This window comes from Brassica oleracea, chromosome C5 (genome assembly GCF_000695525.1).
Source record: "Brassica oleracea var. oleracea cultivar TO1000 chromosome C5, BOL, whole genome shotgun sequence".
NCBI lineage: Eukaryota > Viridiplantae > Streptophyta > Magnoliopsida > Brassicales > Brassicaceae > Brassica > Brassica oleracea.
The window spans coordinates 37523131-37532122 of record NC_027752.1 but is presented as its reverse complement, the minus strand read 5'-3'; the positions used below and the strand labels follow the sequence as shown (position 1 = coordinate 37532122).

Here is an 8992-nt window from a genome sequence, read left to right as displayed (position 1 = left end):
TTTTTAAAAAAATTAATATTTTTTACATTCCGAGGAAATTAGTTATATTTTTTACTCGATCCATCGATCGATCTGTTTACAAAAAAACATTCGGAATATACCGAGAGAATTGTCCCTCGGAATATTCCGAGGAATATGTCCGTCGGTATATTCCTATCGATCGATGTATATATGTCCAAAAACGCATTGATCGATGAACGTCCAAGGAAATATCCTGACGAAGTTCTCCCTCGGTATATTCCGAGGACATTACCGACAAACTAGTGATCCTCGGAATTTCCTCGGAAGTTTGTTTCCTCGGAATTCCGTCGGAAAATTCCGAGGGATTTCCGAGGAAAGAAGAAATTCCGAGGAATTATTTCCGACGACTTGTTTCGTCGGTATGTCGTCGGAATAACGATATTCCGACGAAATTCCGACGATTTTTTCCCTCAGAATCCTTGCTGTTTTCTTGTAGTGATTGTCATAACAAAAATAAAATTCACTCATTGATCAAAATTTTCAAAGCGGGATTTTTAACATTTTTAGTAACTTATAGTTATTTAAAAAATTCAGAATATGACAGATGAGAAAAAATCTATTTTTTTTTATATGGTTGACGTGATTGTTTAACTTTTTTAATAATATAAAATTAAAAAAATATGGAAGTATACAAAAATTGTTATCAAAACTTTATTATTGATAAGCACTAATTGTCATATATATATTTATCATATTAGGTAAATCCGTAGCTTTTATTTAAGGAAAGAAGTGAGAATATTCGTTTATATATATACTACTAATCAATTTAATAGTTAGTTTAATAAAAAATATAATATATATTTAGATGAACCAACCTATTTTTCTAAAGATTCTAAAAATTATCCTAGTGATGACACGTGACTACAAAAAAATGTTGCAATGCTCGAAGATTAATATATAGGAGACTTTAAAGATACATATACAATATTTCTATTAATCTTTTTTATTTTATTTTTTGGTTAAACTATTTCTATAAATCTTGCACTCCATATATATGACCAGTTAATTAATTATGATTTAATGATGACCATATTAAAATAAACCAACTTCATGTCCAAGTAATATAATGGATTTATAAATATTTGCACAGTTATTATAAGCCTTAAATACAAATGTAATAAATTTACATTTATGAAATGATCTCCTTCAGCAAGTAATTAGACCCCTTCCCTCGCAACATACGATTATACAAATATACCAATTCTACAATTTCCTTATTCCCTCATAGACTAAATACAAATGTAATAAATTTAAATTTATGAAATCTCCTTTTTTTTTTTTTTTTTTTAGTAAAATGTTAAATTTTATACCAAGATTTAAATTTTTTGACAGACATTACACATAGACAAGTAGCAGAATGCATAAAATTAAGCTAACATAAGTACACTTGGGTTTGTGGGGGATCATGAATAAAGTAACTACTCCACTGCCTTGACTTGGGAGGCTCTTATAAACCGGGGTCATACTTTTGACTGGGAGAAATTAATCTGGTTTAAAGGGCACATACGAGTCACACCTTCATGCTTTGGGTCACTAATCTTGATAGGCTTCCATTGCCTCTTGGGGCCTTCAAATCCCCAAATCATGCTGCATTTGTAACACCTAGCTACGACGAGTCCATAGACCATCTATTCCACACTTGGACTTGGCTATTTGCATGGTTAGACACAAATGATGATATGCATTCCAAGCCACTCAAAGACTTCTAGCTGTACAAGCTACTATTTAAAAACTATGGGCTGAGCGGAATGGAAGGCTGCATGGCTAGTCCGTAACGCCATTCACGCGAGGAAACATCACAGATGCTTCCGTAACCATATGCATCATTGGATGATCGATGTATTCCTTAGTTTCTCTGTTATTTGATTTTGTATTTGCTGATTTAATATTTTTTTTTGGGCTTCAAATGGCTTGAAAGCTCTACCCTTGTACATGTACAATCAGTTTCATTTTAATGAGATTCTCATACTTATTATAAGCAAAAAAACACTATGGGAGACAATGTTGAAGTTACATGAGGCGCAAAGATCCCTTCGTTCTCAACAGTTTTCCCCTGAGAGACGATGTTGTCATCGACCCAAAGGATAGAAACGGGAACCCTAGAGAGCAGTCATCCTACACTTGACGGTGATGACCCCTGTCCTTTCGAAGCTTCATGACATCTCACCAGGTTTCGCCTGGATGATTCGAGTCGGAGCTCCAATTATCGGATTCATTATTACCGTTGACGAATCCATCATCGGAGCTGAATCGTCAGATGAGGAAGAAGGTAGAACGGAGATTGCAAGTGTGTAGGGGTTATAGATCGGATCGGTATAAATTGAGTGATACGAGAATACGGCGGCCATGGTTACGGATCGGAAGCAAGCCTCAATGGCAGGAGAAGGAACTCAGAGGAGGAGGCTTTTGCGTAGGGTTTTAGATGGAGGGAGTCAACTGTTGCTACTTGTATTACCTTAGAGCATGATTATCCAAGTTTCTTAAGAGAGTTTTTAAAATTAATGAGACATTAAATTAAATTAAAAATAAAGAAAATGCATGCTACCGATCGGCAACCGATTACCAAAGGGGTTTTTAACCCACGTGTCACCAAACCATGCATTTGTAATTTTTTTTTCTCTCTCGTTTTCTCTTTCTTTCCTCGTCTTCTCCGTATTCCCTTCTTTTCACCATCTCCAGACCCGTCTCCGCTTCCCTCCTACCTCCTTCCATCTTCTTCAATCTCCACTCGATCTCCTCTTCCATCTCCATCTCTGCCACCGCGTCTCGCTTCATCCGTAACGTCGTGGTTACTGACAACTTCTCAGTCGAAGAAGTCAGCATCTTCGCTGATGACGACGCTCCTCCCCCAATCCTTCTCTTCTGACCTCAAGCTCTTCGTCGGTAACCTTCCCTTCAACGTTGACAGTGCTCAGGTCGCTCAGCTCTTCGAGAGCGCCGGAAACGTCGAGATGGCTGAGGTATGACTTAAATTGAGTTATGGGTATTTCAGAAATGAGATGTAGATTGAATCTTTTGTGTTGTTGTTGTTTGAGATTGATTTTACCGATTGTTCGTTTTGTTGTCTTTGTTAGGTAATCTATGAGAAGGTGACAGGGAGAAGCAGAGGTTTTGGGTTTGTGACTATGTCTTCAGCCTCTAAAGTTGCGACAGGGTGAAGCAGAGGTTTTGGCGCTGGAGAGTTTGTTTGCGGAGCAAGGGAAGGTTGTTGAGGCTAGAGTCATCTAAGACAGAGACAGTGGTAGATCGAAAGGTTTTGGGTTTGTGACATACAACTCTGCTCAAGAGGCCTAAAATGCCATCAGAACTTTAGATGGTGCTGTAAGTATCTTTCCTTTTTTGACACTTACAGTGGGATAAATGGAACTGCTCTTGATATGCTTTTACTTGTGCTATATGTAGGATTTGGACAGGAGGCATATTAGAGTCTCTGAAGCTGAGGCTAGGCCTCCAAGGCGCCAGTTTTGAGCACCAATCTATGGCTTCCTATTCTCTGGAGAGGTATGACTCAGTTGGCAGATACTGAACAATACATAGCTCAAACGTTTAAGAAGAAGCTCTGTTTAAGTTTCTTGTGTGATGTTGTTCTGTTATGGAGTTAATGTATTTGTCTTGTTCTTGTGTGATGTTGTTCTGTTATGTTTAGCTTGTCTATTTCCTGTTCTTGTTCTGTTGTGTGAAGCTCTGTTTAAGTTTCTTGTGTGATGTCTTCTTTTCTAAGCAGGTAACATGACACAAGAGGAGGCACACGAGTCACAGACGGAAGAAACTGTCTTGTGCTGCTGACAGAGGTGAGTACACGCTTGTGTAATGTCTTGTACTTGTATGTTTCTGTGCCACAGACTGATAATCATGCTTGTGTAATCCGTGTGTCGTTGGTTGTAACATGTAGAGGCGAGAGCACGCTTGTTTAATTTTTTTTTAAGAACCCTTAATTAAGAAACCAACATTGGAGCACCAAATCTATGGGTTTCTTAACTAAAGCTCTTAACTACTTTTAATTACTTAAATAATTACTTTTATTTGGTTAATCATGCTCCTAGAGCACCTCCAATGGGGGTTCTACCCATTGGAGTTCTAAAAATTCATATGTGTATAAGTATATGTTGTATATGTGTATGTAGGTGTGAGGTCCATTATTTTGTGGAGAACCCCACCCTTAAGGTTCTTAAAACAAAGTCTTTAGAGCACCCCCATTGGTGAAGTCCCCGAATCTCGATTCCCAAAATCCACTTTTGATTATTATAATTTTTTTTTTTCGTTTGATTTTTTTTTTAAAAAAAAATTAATAAACCAACCAACTGCGGGCCGCCACGTGTCAGTGGGGCCCGCGAACAGTGTTGATACAGGTTCATCCCAGCGAGCTCAAGTGATACAGGTTCATAAAAAATATGTTATTATATTAATTTTTTTTCTTGGAAACTGTGTGAGCCTCTCCTTAGAACCTTAAAGGTGGGGTTTTCCACAAAATAATGGACCCTACACATACGTACACATGTACAACATACACTTATACACATATGAATCTTTAGAACTCCAATGGGTAGAACCCCCTATTGGAGGTGCTGTTATGGCCCAATCATAATAACTTTTTTTTGAAAAGATAATGTTAAAACCCAAATTTATTGTATATTTTTAAAAATAATCTTTTTAGTTCTTAAGAAAAGATAAAAATTTTATAATTATTATGTGTCGTAATTATGTTAATTAGCAATTTAAAAAATAATTATGTAATAAAATTACTATTATTTTTTTTTGCCGACAGTAAAATTAGTAATACATTCATAGTTATCATAGGGTTAATGTATGACTAGTTATATAAGGGCAAACGTGAAAGCCAAAACCCTTAAAAACCTAGCCACCTCGCGCCTTCTTCTAATCCATTGGGAGATGGTGACAAGAGAGGCATTGAGATTGCTCGACCTTCCTTGGCATTTGATACTTGAGATACTCTCTAGAGTTCCGGCGACATCTCTGGGACGGTTAAGTTTTACTTTTTTTTTTAACTTAATTTCATATTAAAATGCAGAAGAAACAAAACATAATACAAGCCAAATGACTAGAGTTTTCCGAGCTCAGCCCAGCCCAATTGAATTTACCCAAATCAAATATCATAAAATCCCATTAGTGAAGAAAAAGCCTCAGACCCAAGGAACCAAAAGGTCAGTATTACGATCGATGATTTCGAAGTCGATGAATGAGAAGGTGGCGGTGGAGCCTTAGGCAAGCCATTGTTCCATCATTCTGAAGGAGAGTCGTGGGTTGTTGTTCCGGTAGCTCAAGATCCGATAGCGAATCTGCCGATCAATCATCCTCAGTAGAGCTTCAATGGAGCGGAAAACGTTGCGGTGGAGTCTCCCGTAGCGTTCCTGCCAAATCCAGTATATACAGCACTGCCAAGTGAGTGGTATAAGTTGTCCCTTCCAGTTCCGGCTGTTGAAGGTTTGCAGTTGGGTTGTAACATCAGTCCATTGTTGTTCAGGGTTCAGGCCAGAGCGAATGGCAAGGAGAGACCACACGTTCCACGAGAAGGGGCATCAGAAGAAGAGGTGATCACGTGACTCAGGGCTAGTGTTACAGAGCAAACAACTAGGCGATGTTTGTAGTCCCCATCGTAGTAGTCGGTCTCGAGTTGGACAGCGATTGAGGATGAAGAGCCAGCATAGGAAAGAGTGCTTTGGTATACCCCCAGTGACCCAGACGATATTCTCCCAAGGAACATCAGCACCATGCATGTGCAGTTAAGCAATTGTAAACCTGTCCCGTAGAGTAGACTGATGAGACTTTGCCCTCTACCTCCCATTCATAGTAATCTTCCTCTGTTGACAGTGCAATGGTCGTGAGGAAGACGTGTAGCTGTAGTTGCTTTTCAGATCGAGGGTGTGGAAGGAGCCAGTGATCATGCCTGAAGAGCGAAGAAACTGTTGCTTCATCTTGAACTCCAAGTGAGAAGTTTGAGTCATTGGCAAGAAACCTCTGCAACGAGCCAAAAGGTGACCAATTATCTGTACAAAACCTTGCTGTATTGCCATTCCCTATCCTTAGCTTGATCCAATTATAGACCTCTCCCCTCAGCTTTAGTAGTTTGTTGACTAACCATGAGTTCCGTGTGCTAGGTTGAATCGTCCAGAATGAGCTGAGATTCCCATCAAGCACTGTCTCCGTGAACCAAGCAACCCAAATTGATCCCGCTTGAAAGAAGATGAGCCAGATTAGTTTCATCAAACATGCTTTATTCCACTGCGTAAGATCCCTCACTCCTAGCCCTCCTTCCTTTTTAGGACTTGTTACAACTTCCCAACTGACCTTTGCTGTGTGAAGCTCATCAATGTTGCCTCTCCACAGGAAAACTCCACAGAGTGAGTTTATACGCTTGATACATGCTTTCGGGAGCACAAATGAGGAGCACCAGAAATTAGTGATTCCCGCGATGACTGTCTTGATGAGTAGGAGGCGTCCAGCGAAAGATAAGGCTCTCGCACTCCAGGAGTTAAATTTCCTCTTTACTTGCTGGATTAGTACTTCACAGTTGAGTAATGAAAGTTTTTTGGTGCAGAGAGGAACGCCAAGGTAGCGAACAGGAAGGGTACCTTGAGGCATACCTGTAGAGAATTGTATGAGGTCTCGTTCTTCATCAGTGAGTCCTAAAGAGAAGAAAGAAGACTTTTGTATGCTGACTGCCAATCTAGAGCGTAGTTCAAACTCCTTTAGTACTTGCAGAACCGCTTGGAGGGATTGAATAAAGCCATCCATAAAAATGAGTAGGTCATCAGCAAAGCACAGATGGGTCAGTTTAGCGGAGTCAAAGCGAAGGTGATAGTTAAACTTCAGTTCACGAGCGGCTTTGTTCAGCATAAGCGAAAGGTTGTTCAGCGCGATCACAAACAGATAGGGAGAAAGGGGGTCACCTTGTCTGAGGCCCCTCCTTCCCCTGAAGAACCCATGTACTGCTCCATTGTAGCCTAACGTGAAGCTGGTAGTGCAAATACAAGCTTTCAACCAACCAACAAACTTCTCAGGTAAGCCTATGCCTTGTAGACATCTAAACAGAAAATCCCATGAGAGGGTATCAAATGCTTTTGCTATATCTACTTTGATGGTTATCTGTTTCTGACTCGAGTTTTTGTGGTAACCATTTATCAGCTCAGAAGCACTGACAGTGTTTCCACAAGGAGTCTCCCTTTGACGAAAGCAGTTTGGTTTGGGACTGTGAAGCTCGACAGGATGGGCTTTAGACGCTTCACAATCAATCTGGAGATAGTTTTGTATACCGTATTCAGACACAAGATAGGTCTATAGTCAGTAATGAGGGAGGCTCCAGGCCTTTTTGGAACAAGAGAGAAGATTGTTGAGTTGGCAGCTGTAGGCAGGTATGAAGAGGTGAAGAACTGAGAGATAGAGTCGATAACTTCCGATCCTACAATGTCCCAAGCCGCTTTGTAGAATCCAGAGGTTAGACCGTCTGGGCCCAGCGCGTTATTTGGATTCAGCCTCAGAAGGGCCCTCGTAATCTCCTCAGGAGTGGGGAGACTGAGCATTAGTTGAGACTCAGCTGGAGAGCAATAGAATTGCGACAGTGACTGGAACCAAGAAGGAGGGGAGACTAGTGGAACAGGAGGAAGTAGTAAGGGACCAAGTATAGACTGAGTGTTGAATCGCATGAGTAGTCATATGCAAGGGGCCTGAGATCACCACGCCTGAAGGAAGGATGAAAGATCTGATAGCATTGTAGTTCAAATGTGCTTGGACCACCCGGAAAAAGTAAGCTGAGTTATGATCACCCTCCTTTAACCAGTTGATTCTTGATCTCTGCCTTAAGTAACATTCCTCTATTATCCTTAGGAACTGCCATTTTTGTAACAGGTCCTTCTCCATCTCGAACAAAGAAGCTGATGGCGGATGAAGAGCTTGTACCTGCACATCTTGCAACAAACGGTTAGCCTCACATACTCTCTTTTGAATTTGTGAAATTTTTTCTCTATTTAATCTTTGTAACTCCCTTTTGATTTGTTTTTGCTTCCAGCATAGGTCCGTGAGATTTGTCACTAGGCTTCCGGCCTCAGTCCACGCTTGAAGTACCACTTGGTGAAAGTCTGGGTGTTTAGATAGGTAGTTGTAAAACTTGAAGGGTTTTGTGCCTGAGGAAGGAGTTTGAAAGGCTAAGTCGACAAGGCATGGGCAGTGGTCTGAGAATAGGGGAGGAAGGAAGTTAGCGGAGCAGTTAGGAAAGAGGTTCAGGGTGGGGCTAGAGATGAGGAAGCGATCCAGTTTTTTGGCTATGGGATTTTCAGGTTGATGATTGCTCCAAGTAAAGAGAGGGCCTTGGTATCTTAGATCAAAGAGCTCAAGTTGAATGAGACAGTCTCTTAGTTCGATCATGTGGTGAGATAGGGAATCTACAGCATGGATAGAATTTTCAGCTGGATGAAGGATTTGATTAAAATCACCACTAAGCATCCAAGGAGAAGCATGAAGATCTAGTGTCTGATGCAGATTTAGTAACTCCACCCAAAGGTCAGAGCGTTCCCTTCGTGTGTTTAGAGCATAAATAGCAGTATAAGTGAACACTGATGATCTGGGGATCTTAACTTCGCAGGTCAGAGATTGGTTAGACTGGTGCAACACACGAACATTGACAGAAGGTTTCCAGATCATGACAATTCTGCCATCTTCATCTGATGCATGATTCGAGGTATAGTTCCAACCATTACAGAGCTTTCCCATTAGGTGGCTTAGATTATGATCTTTGATATGAGTTTCTAGAATAGAACCAAAAATAGGCTGATGGCTACGGAGCCAATCACAAAAGGGCTGATGCTTATCCGGGTCATTTAGACCTTGGACATTCCAAAAAAAATGTCTTATTATACATATTTAAAGATTTTGAGGCTCTTCAGAGGGAAGAGCACTCGTAGTATCCATAGCAACAAATGAGTTTAAGGTAGGAATGTCAACAGAAGGATGGGGGCGG

At 40.4% G+C, this 8992-nt stretch overlaps 2 pseudogenes; both read left to right on the top strand.

Moving 5' to 3' along the window:
• Window positions 1-2151: 2151 nt before the first annotated feature.
• On the top strand, window positions 2152-3935 carry LOC106292232 (annotated as a pseudogene).
• A 976-nt stretch (window positions 3936-4911) lies between these two features.
• LOC106292231 overlaps window positions 4912-8992 on the top strand; it is a 7004-nt pseudogene continuing 2923 nt past the window's right edge.